Below are 22,640 nucleotides of genomic sequence, written 5' to 3' on the forward strand. Positions count from 1 at the left end.
GTTCTGCACCCTGAAGCCAGGGCTGTTTGGGGAAAGATCTCGGAACCTTTTAGGAAGTCCCAAAGACACGCTGTTCATTTCCCCAGGGTCCCTGTGGACAGACTGACCGACATCAGATGGGAAAGGGGACGGGGGGAGTTTGGAACACAGACAACTTCCAATGTGACCATTTGTTAACCTTCACAGACATGCAGAAATGCAAAGCTCCAAATGCGCTTGTAAGTGATAGACCTTCTTCCGAAAGAAGCACTCAGGTGTACAGGCTCAATTATCCCGAAACCCGGTGATTAATTAGAGATTTATGGGGCAGAAATGAGAAACCTGAAATCTCCGTCCACCAGGTACATGATGTATGAGCATATTTGTCTGCTGGGTTTTATTAGGGTTTTCGTGCGTGTGTGCGTGTGTGAAGAATCTTCAGATTTCCTCCCGCCACAGAGCCATTCCACACTCTTGGATTCTCAGACCGGGAAGCTCCTCATTCCTCTCAACCCGCTCATTGCCCCTTGCATGCTGCTGGGTGAAATATGTTACTGCCGTGTTGTTCTCCAGCATAATTAGTCATTGAGGATATAACGTGAGGAGCTCGAAAAAGGCAAAGGCAATGCTGCACCTGTGACCGGTGTTTGGAAGAAAACCAGGATGGACGTAAGAACCAAAAAGAATGCTCGAGTGTCTAATGCAAATCTCCCTCTGAGGGGTGTAGGAAAGCGCAGCTTTTAATTCGATCAAAAGCCAGGATGCGAAGCCACGATTCCTTAAACAACTACCTCGTTAGCCACGCGGCCGGTATTGCTTCCCCTTTCCCTTGGCACAGTCTGATGAGAAGTCCCTATATTTAAATTTGTTTTGTCAGCTCAGCGACATCCATTACGGTTATTTTTTCACCTAAGAATAGCGTGAGTGATGATTACATTCGGGATGCTGCGAATAAACACATAATTGTTCACTGATGCGCAGGACTACACTGAGGTGGATCCCACGGGGAATGATTTCTACTCTAACGGTAAAGTCACTCAAATATAATTCATGCTTTTCAATTAAATTCTGTGGAGTCGTAGGAGCAAACTATGGCGGCTGACGTGGCGTTAATATTACAAACAAATGCTTCGGTGAAAAGTGCCCACATTAGCTCCGACGGGCAGATCTGCAAATCCAGGTGTAGCATGCAATTTTAAAAACTAACAGACACTGTGTTGCCACCCGATAAATTCCCTCACACTTCATGCCAGGGAGCACTGGGAGTAGAGGGAGAGGTTCACAGTGGAACCTGATGTTTGCAAGAAATAACGCACGTGTTGTGGGAGGTTTAACCTGGTAAGATCACGTTCCCATAGAGCGCGAGTCAGCATACCGAAGGATGCATCAGGGATGGCTCATTGGTGACCGTAGCAGAAAGCTGTATCAAAACCTGAGAGGTGTCCCCTGCAAATGTACCCCACCTTCTCTATGCAGACCTCTACCAATGCCCGTTTCAGTTGCTTCCTCATCTTAGCTAGGGCAGTAAATCATGCCGTGAACACAGCCCGCACGAGTCTTTGCGAAGTAGTGTTTCGGGTTTTCTCAAAGACATACCCACAGGGGTACCGATAGACAGTGGAATATTACTCAGCCATAAAAAAGAATGAAATCCTACCACTTATGATCACGTGGGTGGAACCAGAGAGTATTAATGCTTAGTGAAATAAGTCAGAGAAAGAGAAAAACGTATGACTTCACTTGTAGGTGGAATCCAATGAACAATATAAAGGACCGAAGAAAACAGAAACAGACTCACAGACACAGAGAACAGACCGAGGGTTGTTGGGGCGGGGGCTGGGGGGCTGGGTGAGAAAGGCAAAGGGACTGAGAAGGACAGATCGGCATTCGGACAAGAGTCACAGGACGTGAAGTCCAGCACAGCAAATACTGCCGATAATATTAGAGTACCTGTGGATGGGGCCGAGTGGGGACGAAAATTATCAGAGGCACCACTGTGTTAGTTCTATAAACCTCTAACCCCTCTGCCGTACACGCGAAACTAATGTAATATTACAGGTAACAGTCATAAAAAATGAAAATAAAAAAAGATGGTGTATTGATAGAATGGATTTACGCAGTGGAGGGATAACTAATCAATTATACCTGTGCACCTACAGCTGAGTAAATTTATCGCTCGTGAGGAATGAATTTCACATAAAAAGCAAGTCAAAGAAGAATTTGTCCGGTGGGATTATATTTAGGTAACTCTCAAAAACGGAATGATGTATTTAGGTCTCTCGTATATTTGCCCCTAAATAGTGATACACAACTATGGGAACATTTAAAACAGTACTAAATACGGGCAAATATGGGCACAAGTAATGTGAGGAAATAGGACAAGAACTCTTCTTTCTGGTTTGGGTGCTGAGTGAAACCGGCACATCACCTATAATGTAAATGCATTGCCCTTATAATGTAAATGCAATTTCTTTGGAGGTACAGGGCTACTAATGGCTAAAATTAATGAGGCAATGCCCTCTCATTTCATCAGATGATGTGCCCTCATTTGCATATTCTAACAGGGGCGTTTATTTGAACTCTGACGGACTCTGGAGTTGTGAAAGACTGCAGTATCCGTTGTAGCTTCGTTTTTCTCATTTATGCTTTTAGCCTTTGATGTGAATTGTTCTGCCTGCTTCAGGAAAGCCCGGGCGTCCTCGGGGCAAAGGTACCTTCTCCAAAGCGCCTGCTACTCTCCCATACTTTCAATATTTCTTGGTGAATTAAGTGCAGGCAGACAATTGCTCCAGGCTTGAAAGTTCCACAGTCTTTGGTGACCCGTGAGGGGGGCCCACTGGCTAACAGCTGCTGTAATTACCCACGGGGCTGTGATCGGTCTGGGCAAACTGAGGCAAGAGAGAGCGTTTCCAAACGGCTTCCAGGGACAAGACTGCACGGGGACCCGCCCTTCCGTTGCTGTGACAGGCGCTTCCCACGATTCAGGGTGGCGGATAAAGACACTGCAGAGTCTCAGCGTTGCCCAAGATGGAAGAATGTGCCCTTGAAGCCCCGGGGTGTGGGTTTGTTGCTACAACACTCTGCTCCAAAACCGCAGAGCGAAATTCGCCGTGTGTTTATCCCAATGCCCAGTAGGAAGAGGAACTTCCTCTCCACTCAGTCTCGCCTTATCTTTACGTGTTTATACTTGACGCACACAGAAATTACCAGGAGAGCTGTAACTCCCTCCCCTCTCCTCCCTCCCCACGCTCATCTGAGGTGATGTAGACAGTACCGTACGGAAATTTAAATGTATAAGACAAGATCTTTCTTAGGCACTGCTGCTTAGAAAAGAAATCCTTTAGCCTTTCAGCAAAGCCCGTGTGTTGGGATGACTACAATAGTTTCATTGCCCGATGCTCAGGTCTTTTAAAACAAAGATAGCCTTTTAGCACAAAACACTTAAAAAGTCACTCCTTTTAAATTTTTTAAAATTTGTAATAAATAATTTATTTACTTTTAGAGAGAGGGGAAGGGAGCCAGAAAGAGAGGGAGAGAAACATCCATGTGTGGTTGCCTCTCGTACGTCCCCGACTTGGAACCTGGCCCGCAACCCAGGCCTGTGCCCTGACTGGGAGTCGAACCGGCGACCCCTTGGTGGGAGGCTGGCACTCAGTCCACTGAGCCACACCAGCCGGGGCTTACAATTCACTCCTGAAACCTCAATAGCTCCCCAGCTACAAAAAAAAAAAATGACAACCTTTGAGAGGATGGTATCATCTTTCAAGTGTTTGCCTGGAGCTGAAATAATAATAACAATAATAACACCAACAATACTAATAATATCCGTAGTATTTACTAATAAGGAAACACGTATTGTTGCTGCCACTGAGGCGGCAGATGCTGGGACAACACCCAGCTTCCTCGGAGAGCACGTTGAGACACAGTACTCGCCTCCCAGGATACTCGGAACGAGGTCGTGGCCACGTGAGGATATCCCTGAGCCCGCGATCTCCTCTCAACGCTTTCTTGTCCCTGAGATGCGCTCAGCTTTGCAAGGGTGCCTGGAATCTTCCGGCCCCGTCACAACTTTGCGGGGCGGGGGGGGGGGGGGGGGGGGGAAACGGCCGCTTTGGCGTCGACGCCCTATTTCTCTCCTGTGGACCAGCAGCTGTGTGCGCGCGTCACGACACTTTGAGGTGATGAATTAAACGTGTTGCTGAGAAATGGCGTGCCTGGGTCCCGGCCAGCGGGCAGACAGATTGCCCCTGGGTGCGGCGAGGAGACCCATCTGTCTCCCGCAAGACAGGTCACAGGGAAGCTGATGCATTGCGTGGCGCGGATTAGGAGCAGTTTCCTTAGGTTCTCAGCGACATGCAGGAAATGAGGAAGAGAACCCAGCGACAAGTGGTCTGTTCCCTTTGCAATGTCAGTAGGGACGCGAGGGCTGACGCAAAGAATAGGCGAGTGTATTTGAAGTGGCATGTGGACGGGGGTAAGGCCACCGTGGGCCCCCAGAAATCCTCGGCAAACCAAGCCCTGTTTAGGCTGCTTGCTTGGCGTTAAGAAGACTTCTCCGGCTCTCTGCACAGTATAATTGTTGATTTATTGGTGTGTTGGGGTGTGTGATAAAGACTTCGTCACTAGGGGAATATCTACCCCAGCCGGCGTCAGTGGTGGATGAACTGATGCTCCTCCCCGACACTGTCGTGTGGGCGGAGCGACGCGCCGTTGGCAATATTTTGGCTTCTCCAGATGGACTCCTCCTGGAGGCTGGGATGTGTAGGATCGGGCCGCCGGTAGGATGAGCTCTGAGGTTCGGCCCAGACGCTGCTCCCGGTTTGTAGGCAGCGCCCTGGTCGCTGTGTCCTCATGGAGCAGAGTCCGAGCGACGGACGGAGGGACACAGCTCTCTGCTGGCAGGTGTGTTCTTAGCAGGGCTCCGCCCTCGTGACCCCTTCCCTCCCTGCGGCCCCATCTCCCCCTGCCGTCCCCCTGAAGATGGGGGTTTCAGAAACGCATCTCATGGTTCCTCCGCAGCCGCATCTGAGTTCCCTTTTGCAGGAAGTGTGTGTCTGCCACGTGTGTAAACTTGGGAAAGCAGATCAAGGCAACTGTCCATTTGGGGAAGCCAGGTGGGACAGGTGTGTCTCCTGACAGGTGGGCGTTTGTTTGACCCACGTCCCTGCATTCGGCCCTTTCCTCGGGCACCGGCAAGGGGAGCCGACTGAGGTCTGAAGCTCAGCCGTTGCAGCCTGGCCAATGGGCAACCAGGGAATTTTGGGGGGTGGGAGGTTCCCACTCGGCCCCCAGAGTTGACTTCCAGCCTCTCCTGAACCTTCCTGAACCTTCCTGACACCTTGCTACCCAATTCCAAAATGAGCTGCACTTGCTGTGACCCAAACCTGTACCGACACGGACCCTGCCCGATAGAAGGGATAAAACCCCAGAAGACTTGCCTTCATCTCACGGGTGCCAACTTCCTGTGTTCTGCCCCACCCCCCTTCCGCGTCCTTGCCTTGTCCCTGAACAGCCTGCTAGGCCACTCTGCCGAGGTCCTGAACCCTTGCGGCGAGAAGTCTCGGGCCTCCTTCCTCACGACGTTCCTAGGACCTCCCGTCGCGCCCGACTCCCCGCAGGCATCCAGAAGAGTGTTTGGGGTCAGCGTCTCATTGACGGGACACCCCAGGGCAGCCAGACAGTGGAGCCAGTGGGCTCTCCTCCTTCTGAGCCCTAACCTCCCTGACCGGCTTCCGAGAGGGCCGCCTGGGCTACACATTGGGAAGCCCGTCTGTGGGTCTACTTACCAGACATCGGGGAATGTGACTCAGGCCAAGCCACGGCCAAGCGGTGACCACAGAGAAAATGACCCTACGTGACGATGACATGGGTGAGTGCCCCCCACAGACAGGGTGTGTGAATCTCAACACGGGGTTTTGGAAATGAAAACACTACGCAGAGATAAGGCAGCACATTGTGGGGTGGGGGTGCAACGCCCTCAGACGCAGCAGCGACCTGAGGGGACCCAGCCACGGGCCCCCGAGGGCAGCTCCGTGGGGCGCAGAGAGACGGATGAGCGAGCACGAGAGAGGGACACCACTGCCTGGAAGGCACAGGATTACATTCCTCCAAGCACAGCACTATCGGCGCTGTTTTGCTACAAAAACGCTTAACATCTCCGCTTAAAAATTGGGGCCAGACTGACATGTTTTACATGAAATAATTAGGAGAACTCGAAAAGTAGTAATTTCAGTAATTACCAAATAGTGTGATTCTCTCCCAATAAAGCATATGTCAAATTACATAAAAACACCATTTTGCTGTTTTCCCTTTTTAAGAGTTTTACATATGTAGCACCCATATTTAAATATCCTAATGCTTCTTCCCCCCATATTTTATTGAAGTCAATTTTTTTTTTTTATACAAATGAGATTCAGGGCTTCTCGGCTTCATTTTTTTCCTAGGAAAATTCAAACTCTGAACGTTTCTTTCAATCGGTCCCCAGTGGTGTTTTAAGCAAAAATGGCTTTTTTTTCTTTTTTTTTTTCTTTTTGGCAGGGAAGCAGCATGGGAAAGGGTATGGGAAGTAGACACGCTGGGGACTTTCGGTGTCCGAAGGAAGACGAGATTTCGGCATCTCTCAGTCCCGTAGACAACATTTTCCATTGTGTGTGTTGCAGGAAGATGGTCCGTTTGGGTAGCTCATCACCACAAACACACTCTTATTCCCTGGGAAACTCTGAAGGAAGTTGTTCGGTTTCTTGTGGCTATTGCTGTATTGCTGGCCGTACGCCACTGTTTCCTGATAAACCCACCAACACTGGGCTTGATGTCCCAACGCGTGGGACTTTCCGTTCCGCATTGTTTGATTCTTCTGAGCAATGGGGATGGTTACTGGTTCCGGCCCAGACGGCCGGCCCCGGTGGGAATTCGGTCTGTGGCCTTGGACCAAAAAAGGGAAGATAAAAAAGCCGGACCAGGGAAAGCTCTCGGCGGGCCTGTCTTCGTAGCGTGTCACGACGCCTACCTCTGGAACGAACTGGGAATGGGCTTCCCAAGGTAATCCAAACACGAGGAGAGAAAATCAAAATCGCTCCCCCGCCCTTCCAGAACGCCAGTGCTCCGAGTCGCAGGAGCAAGAAGCTGGGGGCGTGGCAGGTGCCCGGGTGAAACGCACACGTGGCCGTGGGCACGCAGACAGCGGTCAGGGCGCCGTGGATTCCGGAACCAAGTCCCCATGAGGAGGACCGCGGCCGCCTCGTTGGCGCCTCCTGGAGCCCAAGTGTCAGCTGTGACTTGAGCTTGTGACGCCGATACAGACAAAGAAACCCTGAAAAGAATGGACACATGGCTGGACCAGTGGCATCTCTGTTGCTAACGACCAAATAGTGCCCGCCCCCTAGTTCCCACGTTGAAGCCCCAGTGTGTGGTCTTGAGGGAGGGGCCAGCGTGAGGTCATCCAGCTTGGATGACGTCACGGGGGTTGGGACCCCGTGATGGGATTAGGGTCCTATAAGAAGAAGGGGCACCGGGATTTTCTCTCTTTGCACCCCGTGAGGACCCACAAGCATGCGCCCACCCAGGAGCTGGGAGGAAAATTCTCACTAGCCAGGGCCCTGAGCTCACACTTCTTGTCACCAGACGGCGAGAAACCAGTGTCTGCTGAGTGGCCATGGAGTCGCCTACGGTGCGCTCTTAGCACAGCACCAGCCAACACAGGCGTGCACACGGCACACGGGGACAGACACCATGTGCGCCCTCGCCTTCCCAAATCCACGGCAATCTGTGTGCCAGGAGCAAGCCCGCATCTTGCTGCTCCACGCCGCTTCCTTCTCCTCACGGGCCCTGGGAGGAACTGATTGCAGGGGGTGGGCACCGTCGACTGTGCGGGGGCTGGGACTCCAGTCGAATGACTCGGTTACCAACGAGTTAAAGGCACAGCCAAAGAGAACCTACCCTGCTGACTTGCAGCGGGGCGGGGGGTGGGGGGAACATGACTGTTACACGAGGCTGCCTGGGCGCCGGAGTCTTAGCCCGGCTTCCCAGCTGCCAGGGAGGATGTAGAACTGGGGTCTCCACCCTCCGGGCTGCAGAGCAGCGCGGGTCTAGGCTTGTCACACACCGGGTCGCACAGCAGGAGGCCAGCTTGAATGTGATATGGTTGAATCGTCCCGAAACCATCCCCTCTCTGCCGGTCAGTGGAAAACACTGTCTTCCATGGAACCGGTCCCTGGTGCCAAAGAGGTTGGGGACCACAGACGTAGGAAACATTTCGGCGAGGCCACTCACCATACAAATAATTTTGTGCATGTGTGTGTATGTATAAACACACACACACTGCCCAGCGCAGCACTGTGCCTGTTTGACAATTGCATCGTGAGTCCTTCGTCCCCTGGACCTCGTCCCTTTCCATGTTTTCCATGGCTAAACTCATCATCAGGGGCAGCATCCTCACAGCCCACAGAGAGCGGGTGACCCAGGACCTCCTGGTCACACCGATATCCCTTCTGCAATGAGTGTTGGGGGAGCAGACTCAGCGGGTGAAAAGGAAGACAGAGCCTGACCCCCGTTGACTATGTACGCCCCGCCATTCTCCGGAAAGCTATCATATGTGAAGCGCGCCACCGCCTCGCAAAGGAAATGCCACGCCGTGCCACGGGAAGTCCAGCTAATGAACGTTTCTGTCCTGGGGGTGAGTCGAGCCCAAGGGTTTGAATTTAGATGTCTTCCGTCCGCACAGGAATGCAAGGTCGGAAAGCACTGAACGACGTACCTGTATCTCCCACAGGCAGAGACACGCTAAGCACCCTGTGGATTCAGGCATGAACGAAGGGCCGTGTTTCTGATCACGTGTTGCTTTCCCAAGTCGTTCCCCGGTGCCCGGGGACAGCACCTTCCGGCGGGGAGGTCTCTGGGCTCGGACATCGGCCCATGGACAGCGGCTGGTCTTGTCACACCCAGATCTGCTCACACACGCTCTTGCCTCTGTCCCCAGCTGCTGGAGCGAGGCTGTCCAGAGATGTAGGTGCCTGCACCCTGCTCCCTCCGTGGGGAACGCCGTCTCCCACGCTGCGAGGCGCACCCAGGAAGGTGCCTCTGTCGTCCTCAGAGAGCACAGTGGGCCGATTCTCCCCGTCTTCCTCCCCCAAACCAGGAGGAAGGTGTGTGAGCAAAACCACAGGCATCCAAAAATTTTTTCTAAAAAAAAAATCCTGGGCTCCAGTGCCCTTCTTTTCGGAAGCAGCAATTCCTGCCCATAGGCGCTTACAAGTCCCATTCGGGAACGCCTCCCTGAGATATAGTGCCACGTGTGATGTTGGGGTGAAAGGGGATCTGGCTTCTCAGGAATGTTTTCAGAGGTGCTGTCATGTGCTTCAGAAAGGATGGAGCCAGCCCGGGATCCCAGAGCTCAGCGGTCTGTGGCTGTGGCAGGTCCGCGGCATGCTTTCATGGGCTGTGGACACGCGTCGGCTGGATGCCTGCGTGCCCAACACCCCCTGTGTGTGAGCAGAGGACAGAGACTCCCACGCGGGCTTGGCGGAAGCCGACTTTGCCATGTCTGCTGAGGCGTGCGGGCTGCTGACAGCCAGGCAGTGGCCACAGCGAGCCGGACGGACTTGCACACAGATCAAAGTCCACGTGGCTTCATGGGGAGAAGATGCTTGTTGAGCAGAGGCCGGGAAACAAAAGCTGATATTCTGGGCATGGGAACTAGAGCGACCGAGCCAACGATACCCAGGAAAACTAGAGGGATGATGAATTGCCTCTGACTCGGTTTTGAAACCCAAGGTAAGCGGGAACACCGTGAATCCCACCGTGACTTCAGCCTGTGGGCTGCGTCAGTCCGGGGGGGGAGAGTTGAGGCAGCTCCTGAGAGCAGAAAGGTTGACCCACGGGTGGGCTGCTCCTACCTGGGGTGAAAATATTTGATCCGCGTGGGAGGCTGAATTCTAAGTCGGGCCAGATGCCTGCCAACATGCAGCGTCCTCCTGTCTGGGGAGGGTGTGGCACCTGTCAATACAAGGAATGCCTCTCTCTCGACGAGGCTACTCATTGGTCGACTTCAGCGTCACTCGAGAATCCTGGGTGGGCCTGGTCTAAATAGGAGACGGCAGTGATTTGGAAAGAGAGGATCTTTACAGCCCTGAAGAAATCCAACAGCTTCTGAGACACGACATGGGGCCACCAGGCAAAAAAGGGCAGGCGGCCTTTCGGGGCTGAGAGGGGTCCCCCGTCAGCCTCCAGGAGGACAATGGGACCCTACTTCCCCCGACAGAAAGGCGGTGAATTGTGCCACCATCCCTGGAGCTGGACAGAGGACCCCAAGTCTCGAATCCACGTGTGGGCTTGTCTGATTCCATACACAGTGCGATAACTTGCCGGTGGGCACATGCGGAGTTAGGGCTACTTTTCTCCCTTTCCCCTGGCTGTGCACTGTGCATTCTCGCCGGGCAGAATGTCGCCATGGACGGCGGGATCCCGAGTGTCCCGTACGACAGGCCGGCGTCACCCCTCGCCCTCCCCCACACACCCTACCTTCTCGCCATGCTCACTGGCTCCTCCTGGGCAGGCTGGCCTTGCAGAATGTTCCGGTCAGAACCGCCACTCCCCCAGCTGCCGCGCTCCGCACGAAGCTTCGCGGGCCTGCAGCGCAGGGACACGTACACCTTGGGAAGCTGAGGAAACAGAAAACACAGAATAACTAAGGTCCCTGCCTGTGTGCCCTCCACAGCCTGCCCCCACCCAGCCCGCTGGCTGCTGGCCTTGCCCGCGTTTGTACAAACAGCTGTGTGCACGAACGTTGAACGCCTGCAATGCTGGGTGTCTCGGCGGGAGCGGGTGGCACTTGGTGGAAACTGCTCCTTTCCAGGCCAGGTGGCACGCCCCACAGGGGTGCAGTTTTTCAAAAACCACAGGATACCGTGAGGTGCAAGGCAGGAAGGAGTCACGCTTGTTTTTGTTATCATGCGCTTCAATGCCAGGAAACGAAAATAGAACGGGTGTGAGACAGACGAGCTTTATTTTCGGCCGGGCTCTGTTAGCCACCTGCTCGGCCCTGTGGGGCCCTGCGTGGGAGCGTCTCCTTTCTTTGCCGTGGAGAACGGCTACGGAGAAGCCGCTGGACCTTCCTGGTTTGTTGGCCCTGATGACGTTTTTCTGTCTCTCTGCCGATGGGTGAAGGACTCCAGGGCCTTGGTCAGCGTCCCCACAATGGGAGGGGGACCATTTTGGTTCTTTCCCAGGAAAATCAGTTGAGTAGGAAAGAAAGAGCCCGTCAGGATTTCGCATTTCTGTCATTGGGGATGAAGCCTGTCCCCCAGGCCTGGACAAGAAGTGTGGGCGTTCCCCACAGTGCTGGCGTGAGTTTCCTGCAGTGGCCACGTTGGATGGCCACACCCTGAGTGTCTTAAGACAAGTGAAATCGAGTCCCTCGTGCTTCCGGAGGCCTGACGCCCAGCGTGAAGGGGTTGGCTGGACCCCGTGCCTCGCTGGTGTTTGGTGGCCGGTGGCACTGCCCCCCATGGGTTGGTCGTGGCACATCCTCACTCCAATCTCTGCCACCATTTCACACGGCCGGCCTTCCTCTCTGTGGTTGGGTCCGCATCTCTCTGTCCTTGGTCCTGAAAGGATGGCGGTCTTCGCATTGAGGGCCCACCCAAAAGCAGGGGGTTTCCACTGGAGGTCCTTAACGCACGCCATCTGCAAAGGCCCCGTGTGCAAAGAGGGTGCCCTCTGAGATTCCTGAGGATGTCATTTGGGGGCTGGGGCCCTGTCTAGGATGCCCCTCACTTCTCTCTGTGGCTCTCACCTTGTGCCACCCCCCCAAACCACCAAGACGTCCTCTCCAGCAGGGGAAGGAGCAGGGGAAGGAGCGGTCTGCTACTCTGGGCACAGCTGTTATCCACAGAGGGGCACCACCCGCGGACGGCACGCCGGGAGAGCACTGGGACCCGCAGGCGGAGACGGCACAGGCAGGGCCGCCGCTGCGGAAATCAGAAGGAAAAGCAGGATGCGCAGCCGCAGGGTGGGGAACCTGTGCCCTGGCCTGACAGGCCCGGGAGCCGGCAGTTCATGTCAGGACTCAGAGTACACTCTGCTCGATCACTGCCTCCACGCACGGCTCTTGCTGTTCCCGGAAGAGATGACGGCTGTAACCCTGCCTGCTCACGCCTCTGGGCCTTTCGCGTGGAAGTTACGGCACGCTCTACCCTGAACACACTGCTGCGTGTTCTGCTGATGCCGGTGTTGGCTCTCAGCGTGTAGAGCAGCGAGCGGCGCTTTGGGCCCAAGCCTGTCAGGGAAGGACAAGGACCGCGTGACTCCGTGTATATGAGGAACCCCGTGGAAGATATAAACCCAGCACAAACAGACACCTGGGCACAGAGAACAGACGGACAGGCAGCACAGCCACATGCCGATGACGTGGGGTAGAATCGCACTCTTGAAACCTGTATAATCGTATTGACCGAGGCCACCCCGATGCATTCAGTGAAAATTCAACAAATGCTTTCCCTTCCTCTAAATTTTGATGATACACTTTTTAACACAATGAACTCTAGGCTTTCTGTGAAAATAGCCTGTTTGTGTCATGTCCTGGAGACGGGAAGCTGCCAGGTGGGTAGTAGCCTTATCGGAGACACTTTGTAAGTTATATGGATGCCTACCCACAGGCCGCACGGCTGAAACACCGCACAAAGTAACATCGAATGTCAGCTGTCGTTGGAAGAAAGCGGAAGTGGCCTGCTCTGCTCTGTGAGGACGTCTCTGGGACAGGTTCGGCCCAGACAGCCGTCCATATTGATGCTGGCTCAGACCGGTATACTTTACTGGTATAACGTACCTCTAATAAGTTAAGATCCAGTGAGTATATTATTTCCCCAGCAGTTTCTAAGTGATCCTCCGTGTTCGGGTATATGTTACCTTAACTCTGAACGCTGGATATCAGCTCAGGGGACTTTGGTAGATACATCTTTTCCCCCTTTTCTTCCTTCAGCGCCTGCAGTCTGCATAATAACAGTCCTCAATAATGCAAAAACGGTGCAATAGCTATTCTTCAGCAATGGCTGCGCCAGGCCCGAGCACCGTAATTTCCGTCTGGGATCCACAGGGAATCACACTTCACACATTTTACCACCAGGTCATGGACTCGATTCGTCCGTCCATTTTTCTTCATTTGCCACGAACATTCTAACTGTTGTATATTATCGGACCGTTACGTTTTCCTATTAAAATGCATATGAGAACATTTAATATTCAAAGTGGAATGGAAGTAAAAATTTTTTCTCTCTATTTCGGGAAAGCGTACGGTGGGCATTCGTTATTCAAGGCGAATATAAGGGAAAAAATCCCATTTACGGTGTGAAAAGAAAAGAGAGGTCCCAAGCCTGGGGGCCTCCGGTTACGGCTGGGGGCCAAGAGCAATTGGAAATGCTGGCTGTCCCATGAGGTGAAAGGAAGGCAGCTACACTTGACTTTGACCAGACACTAAACGTCCTTTTCATGGAGGCCGCCGGGACACGTACACTTGTCTAATGGGCTTCTCTGTTCTCCATTGTCCTTTTCTAAAAAAATGAATTCTTTTTGAAAACTGTACACGAGTTTGTGACGCAGGCAGGCAGAAGGACTACAGTATGTGAAGGAATGGTATGTGCTTCTGGATGAGATCGGTCACTGTTGTTCAATATTTCTTTCTGAAGTATACGTATGTGCACACAGAGACATGGACCCTCGATCTGAAACAGATCTCAGTACACATGAGGCATCATCACTGACACGCTAACGAAAACATTAATCAGACGCCACCTGCAGCCAGGAAAGCGGCGAAAATGCTGGACGCTCAGTGCCCGGGAGCATGCATGGCCACGGGGACACCCAGCCACGGCCGGTGGGCAAGGAACGCCATGTGTGCCCACCAGACCAGCCCACGGTTGCAGCTCCTACACTCCCCTGCGCAGAACAGTGACTGAGAAAGAGCTCAAAGCGCCAGACGCAGGAACGTTCATTTTCCAAAGCCCAAATCTCTGGAGAACACATGCCAATCAAACTAGACAAAATCGACTATATTTCGGAAGAAGATATATTTGAACAAAGGGTCAGAGAAATATATTCACTTTCCCATGTTTGTACTTTCTATGGCCAACGTAATGGCTTCCACGGGGAAGATAGTGAACGTGGACCCACGAAATGAAAATTACCATCAGGACCACGTTATTTCCGAGTCCACGACTTTGGGGAAGGCGCTGGCCTGTTCACCGTGTGGAGAAAGTAAGTGAAAGACAGGCTTGACTACCGGGGAATCTTCAGAGAAGCGAACAGGGCAGCCCTGGCCCGACTCAGGGGCCTCCCTGCGCCTGAGCGTGTGGGGGCGGAGAACCAGGGTGAAACGGGACTTCCAGCGGGGCAATTTTACACACTCACGTAAGCCCTGACACTGCCTTCAAAATCTCTTTGTTTGAAAGTTTGCGTCCTCCACCTGTACCACCTGCTTGGGCCCACTGGATGCCCAGCGTAATCCTCAATTTGGTGAATCACAAGCGGTTGCCATGGAGACAACGGCTCCATGGCAAACAGGATTAGGACTTCAAGTGAGGAACCCACAGCAGCCCCACTGAACTCTTAACAAGCCAAATCAGGTTCTTATGCAAAAGCCTCCCCATAATCAAATGTCGCCCCACCTGCATAACTTCTGTGTGTATGATTTTCCCCCCCTTGGGTTTAGCAAAACGCACCATCGTGAGCTAAATTCCATTCTGCACTGCGAAAGCTCATAAAACTTCAAGATGTGTTTGCGAGCGAAACACACTAGTCTGTCACAACCACCACCGAGAATCACGACCAGAGTATTTTAGACAATCCAATAGGTTGTCCAGATTTAACCAGAGACGCTTTTCCAAAGCACACGATTCAGCACCGTCACTCTGAAAGCGTGCCAAGTCAGAGTATAAAAATAAAGAACGTGCAACTGAGCCAATCCAGCCAATTTGGCTTCTGAGGTGGCCGTGCACGAATCCTCGATGCTGACCTTCATTACACAGAGACGGGTAGATGGAATGGTCCGTGGGGCGACATCGTAAGCTCCTCTGACCAGAAACAGCATTTTACGGAATCGAGCACAGCACCTAAACGTGCTCTGTGACTCCACCTTTCCAGTAACGGGGAGAAGGAGGGAACGAGAATCCACTCAGCGTCCACTAGGAGAGAGGACGCTGGTTACTGTGTGTGAATGCACTGAGGTGTGACAGTAATCTTGTCACACACACACACACACACACACACACACACACACTGCCCTCCAAGTCCCATTTGTGCGTGACTAGAAGGTTGAAAGAGTTGGCAAACACCAAGTGGACTGTGATGGGCGAGTTTCAGAGCCGGCGTGGAAACCCACACTCAGCCGCTCCACTGCCTGACTCCAAGGCGTTGCTGGAACGCCAGCCTGCGAAGACGAAATTGCCGGTCATTATCAGCTTGGCTCAAGTGGCCGTAAGCGGCTGGAGCGCGGCAAGCTCTTCAGAGTCAGAGAAGAGGCTCGGGGAAGAAGGGGGCTCCCCCAGGGGGCTTAGTGGCTGGCAGGTGAGCGGTCTGCAGGGTCGGCAGCCTCAGGGGCTTTGCTTCAGGCACGCCACTGCGGGCTCCGGTCACTCCTTATTTCCAGGGGCCACTGGCCATCTTTCAGCCTCTCAGGGTCTTGGAGTTTCCCTCAAGGGACCTGAAGCAGGTAGACGTTGCACAGAGGGGAAGCCCACTGAAGATGCTCTCCTGGGGCAATAGGGATGCAGACTCCACAGCCCACCTCCCATTAGGCAGAGACCTAGCGAATGCTAAGCCATGTGTGACTGCTTTTAAGACCACGTGAAGTGATTTCCCGTACTACCTCACGGAGGTTTTCATCGTCCTTAATACTGAGAGATAAAGGAATTTGTAAATTCAGGCAAGTGAGCGAATCAGAGTGTTTCAGGGGTAAATTTAAAAAAAAAAAAATTGAAAATGCAGTTCAGGAGAATTGAGGAACGGGAAGAGCATCCAAGCGTTCCTGCTTGTATTGGAAAAGTATCATTCTTTTTTAAAATTTGATCCTCCCCTGCTGATATGTTTATTGATTTTAGAGACAGACAGGAAGGGACAGAGAGAGACAGAGACAGAGAGAGAGAGAGACAGAGAGACAGACCGGTTGCCCCCCGTACACACCCTGACTGGGAATCAAACCTGCAACCTTTTGGTGCACAGGACGATGTTCCAGCACACGGAGCCACCGGGCCAGCGTGAAGGAAATACCGTTTTTAAGCTGCACACGACTGGCCCTGGGTGAGCACACATTCTCAGTGCAGGGTCACCGAGCCCACCATGGGGCACGTCTGTCTAAGAAATGTCATGATGGCGTCTGCCTGGCCAAGCCCTAGCTGCAGACTCCGGGGACGGGAGGATCCGCGGGCACCTCTGCACCGTGGAGGGGGGCCCTGACAATGCACCCTGAGACACCTGGCAGCCTGGAGCAGACCCCAGACGCCGCCCAAGACGGCAGGGTTCCTGGCTGGCCAGTGGGCACAGGAGGCGGCTGGCGTCGGCTCTGTAGTCACTGAGAAGAGGGAAAAGGTTCTCCCATGGAAGCTTCACTCTGCACTGCAGAGGCCTCTGCCCCCAGCTGTTATGCTGGACAGGATGGGCCTGATGCCTTTGTTGCAAGGATCCTGGGGAGCAGAGCCATCACCGGATGATGGGCGGGCCGGGCCGCCGGCTGAGTCCAACGTGCGAACAGGGGGCTTCCGGCTCCCGGGGATGACGTCTGAGTTGGACATGGGTCAGGTTTGCCTGTGGTCATGGAAACGGGCCATTTGTCTTCAGTTCCCTGTCACCCAGCCCCACCACCGCCTTCTGTCCGTTTGTTTTACGTGCCTCCAGGCACGAAGTGAACTCGTTTGGCATTCACTCCCTTAGACACGGCTCGGGGTGGCCCAGAGCCCGTAGTCTCCCGTCCCGGGCCCAGTCCCACAGCCCGCACACGTTTCCTCATCCTTTTCCCGTTCCGTAGGAGGCGCCGGCTTCTCCCCTCCATGAATCCGCACCAGCGATGAACCACGAAGCCAAGGTGACACTGCCGAATAATTTGGGCTTAAAAAATGCAGAAACGGTTGTGCTCACTAAAACTAGGTTTACAGAGATGTAACCTGCACCCCCGACCATTCCCCTGTTTTCAGCATGCAATTCCGTGAGTTCTAGCATATTTATAGTTGTGCGAACATCGCCACAATGTACTTGTAGAACATTTCCTCTCCGGCAAAAACAACTCACGCCCATCAGCGGCCCTTCCTCACTCCTTCCTCCCCCTCCTGCCCCCGTGGAGTCATACGGGAAATATAGTCGTAATTGTGGCTGTGGGAAAATGCACATAATACTCAATTTACCTTTGTAGCCATTTCGAAACAGTTCAGCGGCACAACGGTCGTGAGACCATCACAAAACTTTATCCGCAGAAGTCTTTTGACCTTGCAAAAAAAAAAAAATGAAACTGTAGTAACCGTGATTCCCCATCTGCCCGAAAACACGGGTTTCATAGCGACTGAGAAATCCGCCCACGTTGTGGCACAGGTCAGCACCCCACTCCTTTTTCATGGCTGAATACTACTCCATCGCGTGGGCAAACCATTTTTGTCAACCGACGGACATCGGTACTGTGCCCACTCTGGCTCCTGTGAATAGTGGCTGCTTTGAACACGCATGGACAAATGTTTTCTCTGTGCACAAATGTTTTCCTTTCTTCTGGACAGATGTCTAGGAGGGGAGTCTTGGGCCAGAGGGGACTTCCATGTTTCACGCTTTGAAAAACTCGCTTTATCAAAGCAGCTTCCCCATTTTCTGATCCCAAACAATCTGTGATGGGGTCAGTTCCTCCTCGTCCTCGGCAAACCTTGCCATTGTCGTTAGTTTTAATTTTTCCCATCTTTGTGGATATTTTATCATTGTAGTTTGTCGTTAGTTTTTATTTTTCCCATCTTCGTGGCCATTTTATCATTGTGGTTTTGATTTGCAAACCCTGATGGCTAATAATGCTCAGTATTTTTCCTTGCATGTTGAATTCGATTATTTATTCTTTCATTATAGAGTTATATGATCTGTTTATTCACATTATAAGTAAAATCCCGTAAGTCCCTTATTGGGTACATCCCTTCCCCTATTTTCTCTCTGTCCATTTTCTCTTCAGTTTCTGGATGGCCTCTTTTGAGGAGCCATTGTTTTTCTTGTGACATCATCCAGTTTTCTCTTTTTCCTACTGTCCCTTGTGAATTTGGTGTCCTAGCTAAGAGATACGGACTAACCCAAGGTCATGGCCAAGTATTCAGGTGCTCTCCGAAGCATCTCACAATTTCGCTGTGCAGTTGAGCTCACGACGCCTTTTGAGTTCAGTCTGTTCGTGGTGCGCTATAAGGGCCCGGTTTCACGGTTTTGTACACAGACATCCAACACGGGGACCACATATATCTGATGTGGGAAATTTAGAGTCAGGACCTAGCTCACTGCCAATCAAAGCTCAAACGGAAAACACCTATTTCTGAATGCACGGATATGTTATATCTGTAGAGGCCGTGGATTCCACTCTGAATCCTAGCTTTTATGCTTTAAGTGTCACTCCAAGTCGAGAGGAAGGGCAAGCAAAGATACAGATAAGAACTAAAACACGGCTGTAGATCTCCCCCACGCAGCATGCTCCATGAGATGCAATTCATTGGTCTTTATCCAACCCTTTCCCTCCGAAAGGGCTCAGAAGGTGCGTATTCCAATCGACCATCAAGGATGCAAAAATAACTCACCAAACACTTGCTTTGGAAGGAAGGAGAGCGAGAGCCAGCCTCTGCAGGCAGCGCTGAGCCCCTGCTGAGTTGGTAACGATGCGTTGGAAGAGCGAGCAGTCCTACCACGGCTTCAACCCGGCACACGCGTGGCACCCCAACACGGCGCCCATGCCACCGGACGGCGTCCCCTGCGGACGAGCTGAGCTGCCAAAGGCACTGCGAAAATCCTCAACGATGCAGAACGGGTGCGAGGTTCACGAAAAAAGATTACGGGGTGGGCAGCCATACAGGCGCACGCACGTCTCATGCATGCACCCCCGTCTCACGTCTACTCCACGTGGCCAAATTGTTGTCTGACCTTCTGTGTCCACGGGGGACTGTCTTTGGGTTACATGACTGCAAACAGCCTGTCAGTGACTTTACAGTTACGATGTTAATTTGCAAACGATGAATAGGAAGGCCATGATTTCGCTAGGGAAGCTGTCGTGAACTGCACTGTTAGTCAACGTTTCAGATGCAGACATGCATATCCTTGCGGCCGCCCTGTCCGATAAGAACTCCTTGTAGACGCCAAGTTCAACAGCGCTCTGGAAGGTCATTCTCCACCGTGAGCCCACAGGCTCCTAATCACGCACAGCAAGGTGCTTTCCCCACCAGACGCGTGTGAACCTCAAGTTTGCTCAGCAAGAACCCGCTTCGCTAAATGCCGTAAACCCCCTTAAATGGAGACGTGGCCAGTTCGCTGCTATTTGGACCTGCCCAAGTAATTCTACTCAGAGACCATCACTTTGGCTAGCAATATGCCACTGCCGTTTGGTTGTTCGGAGAATTGGTTTGACCACCGGGGCTGAACCGGCAGGTGCGGCCAGCGGGGGGCGTCACAAGAGAACGAGCACCATTGCCACATTAGAACGAGGGTTGGAATCACCTCTGCTCTCCCGCTTCTTCCTTTGTCCTCTTTTTCCTGGATGGGTCCGTTTCCCAGGTCTTTGTGGTTCTTGATCCACACGATCACGACCTGATTCGCACGGAGGACCGGGCCGGGCGCAGTCACATCGCAGAGAGGGGCAGGTCTCCTGGGGAGGCACCAGGACACGTCCACAAATTCGGCCCTGCTTGCTTTCAGGAATCCCACACCCACGGAACCCTGCCGGGCATTTCCCCACATGACTTGTCTTTGCCGTTTTTAAAATAAGATGCCTTCAGACTGCGGGGTGCTCCTTTCAAAGTGACGTGTCCTCACTCCACGGTGACGGCGATGGGAGGGCTTTGATTCAGGGGGATACCCTGCAACGCAGCGGCACAGGCTTCCCGAGGAGCATTCAGCTCTGCCTGATCACAGGGCTGAGTCCCAGTCATTCTCTTCCCGAGAGTTATTCAGAAAGAAAGCCGGCGTGCTTGGTGAATAAAGAAGGTACAAAACAGCGGAAGATGCCACTCACAAAAGGATAGATGCTGTCGACATTCCAGCCATCTGAGGTGTCTAGCTCAGCCTCGCTCATGCAAACAGACAGGAGGATTGGGGGGAGCAGAGGCCAGGGGGGCAGAGGACGGGGTTCCTAGTTTCCCCCCTGCAATTCCTGGGGGTTCAGCCTTTGGCTCTGCGGTGAGCCCCGTGGACCAACTCTTTCTCTTCAAATGACTATGCAAATGCAGGCCCAACTGGCTTGTCTGCAGGGCCCAGGGAACAGAATTAATTAACGGTAATCAGACCTCCAAGGGAATGTGTGGATCTCAGAGAATTACCTTGCATTACTACCTGTCACCCACATTTACTGAGTTGTAAAACAGTTCCGGTGACTCCAGAAAGTGGGCCCTACGGGGGGCAATGCAGACTTTTATTTCTAGCCCATTTTTTCCCCCACAGCTCTGTGTCCATCCAACAATGACGTCCCAAGAAATCGCATTGTCACATCCAAGGCTGTGTTCACTTTGAATAACCCGCCACTCGAAAGTGAGCCTCGGTTATGTTTAGTAAATACGAGGGTGCATTCCCTCCTTCAGAAGTTATTCCCCATCAAGCTCGTGGGGCCATCGTTGTGAAGTGAAGTCTGCTGTGGGGTCTCTGCCCCAGGTTGTCCCTAGACCCTGCCACCAATTACTTGGACTGACCTCACTGGTGGCAAATGAATTTTCCTCGTGTCCTACTTTATGCTGCAGGCGAGCTTACAAAGCAAGGAGGGGGAGGCAAGCTGAAGAAGGCTATTCAGGATTTAAAAGCAAGGAGAAGCACGCGGGTGGACAAGGACGGGCGGTGTGCTGCAGAACCTGATGGGCTGGTAACATGTCCACAAAACTTAGGGGGCTTGCACAGGGTGGCCGGGAAAATTAAAAAATAACAATAATTTTTAAAAAGCACTATCGAGGACAATCCCCTATGGGTTGGCTTGAAGCAATTGTTACTCCTTGTCTGATGGGGATTGGATTGAGCACCTGGGGAGCATTCTCAGCTCTACGAAGAGCAGACGAGCAAGAGGAGCACAGAAGGACTCTGGTCTCCAGGAACGCTGATCACGCCTCGGGACGATCCGTCGACTTCCTGCCCTCCCGGGCACGGGAGGCGGTTTCCCTCCATCTCAACAGTCCTTTCGGGATGTTGGCCTCTGAGTACGACTGTTATTTCAAGGACTTGTGAAATGTGTGGCTCACGCCTCAGAAACGAGTTAAAACCCATCTTGAACGGCGGTTCATCTCCTAGCTGTCTGAGACTCATGATTTTTACCTTTTCTTTGAAAGGGCTCCTTTACCAGGCATTTTTCATAGGATGGACTTATGTTGAGGTTACAGAAAAAAAAAAAAAAAAAAAGGCTTGCCGAGGAAGATGTATTGACAAACCTACAGCTACCCAGTTGCCCCTAGAGACGTACTTCCCAATTTCCCCGAGAAAACGATGACAAGATGAATGTCCGACTGACGAGGTTGCTCTCTCGTCTCGGTAGAAGTTTCTGAGTTTCTGACATTTTCCATTTCCTTGCGACGCAGACTCAAAATGGAGCTTGAATGTCAAGCTTGTTAGAAATCCTGAGAAACGATCGGTAACGTTGGTCGGCGAAACCGGTTCCGCTTTGTCTGGGGCTGTGGGGCCCGAGTCCCCTTTGCCGGTGTTCGGGACATGGGCCCCGCCCCAGGCACCTTGGCATATGGGTAATTTTGACGCTAAAGGAGTCTGAGAAAAAGGCAGGAGCCGGAAGGATGCTCTGCCCTGCCCCATCTGCCCCCTGTCCCATGAAACAGGTAACAAATCTCCTGTTTGTATCACCAGAGACGGGGGTTTGGGGCTGAGACATCCATGGAAATAAACATGCTGACACTAACCGTCCTTGTCCCAGTGATGCCCCACGGCCCAAAAAGGAGTAAAAGCTTCCTGTTTGGCCACTTCTTTGGGGCTGCGACCTCGTATGTGCTTCCTGGGCATGCTCTCTCTTAACTCTACGTCTGTTTAACCTTCACACTTCACGCCCACAGAGGGGGCTGGAATGTTTCCCCCTGCCCAGGGGTAAAAACATGCTCAGCAACCAGGCTCCAAGTCCTCGAGCGGTCTTTCTCTCGTCCTCCCCAGCAAGGACCAGACAATGGCGGCCTCGGTACCAGGTTAACAACCGAATCCTCAGCACATCATGTTAAAAATGATGCACCAAACGCCTCTTGTGTACCTCATGGCTGGGCAAAGGGTGTTTTCTCCGCACTTGGTCTAAAAACTCTGCATTGCCCTTTTTATCAGGTTCTCCTTCTCGGAAAGCCACCTGCATTAGTGCCCTCGTTCTCCGTGGCTACGGATGTGCAGGGAGGACACAATGCTTGTCGTCTCGTAGAGTCCGCTGGCCGGGAGTCCCGCCATGGGCCGGGCAGGTCTCCGGGTAACCATGGCTGTGGCCAGGACGTTAGTTCGAGCTG

General features: G+C 52.7%; 1 protein-coding gene across 3 annotated transcripts in view; it reads right to left on the minus strand.

Annotated features, from left to right (window-relative positions):
• Positions 1-22,640, minus strand: part of LOC139440587 (neuroligin-4, X-linked-like) — a 354,500-nt gene that overhangs the window by 326,092 nt on the left and 5,768 nt on the right. For all 3 annotated transcript variants that reach the window (XM_071220389.1, XM_071220388.1, XM_071220387.1), the window contains exon 2: positions 10,495-10,634. The gene's annotated coding sequence lies outside the window, so the exon portion shown is untranslated. The remainder of the gene's footprint in view (positions 1-10,494; positions 10,635-22,640) is intronic.

Source organism: Desmodus rotundus, chromosome Y, assembly GCF_022682495.2.
Source record: "Desmodus rotundus isolate HL8 chromosome Y, HLdesRot8A.1, whole genome shotgun sequence".
Lineage (NCBI taxonomy): Eukaryota > Metazoa > Chordata > Mammalia > Chiroptera > Phyllostomidae > Desmodus > Desmodus rotundus.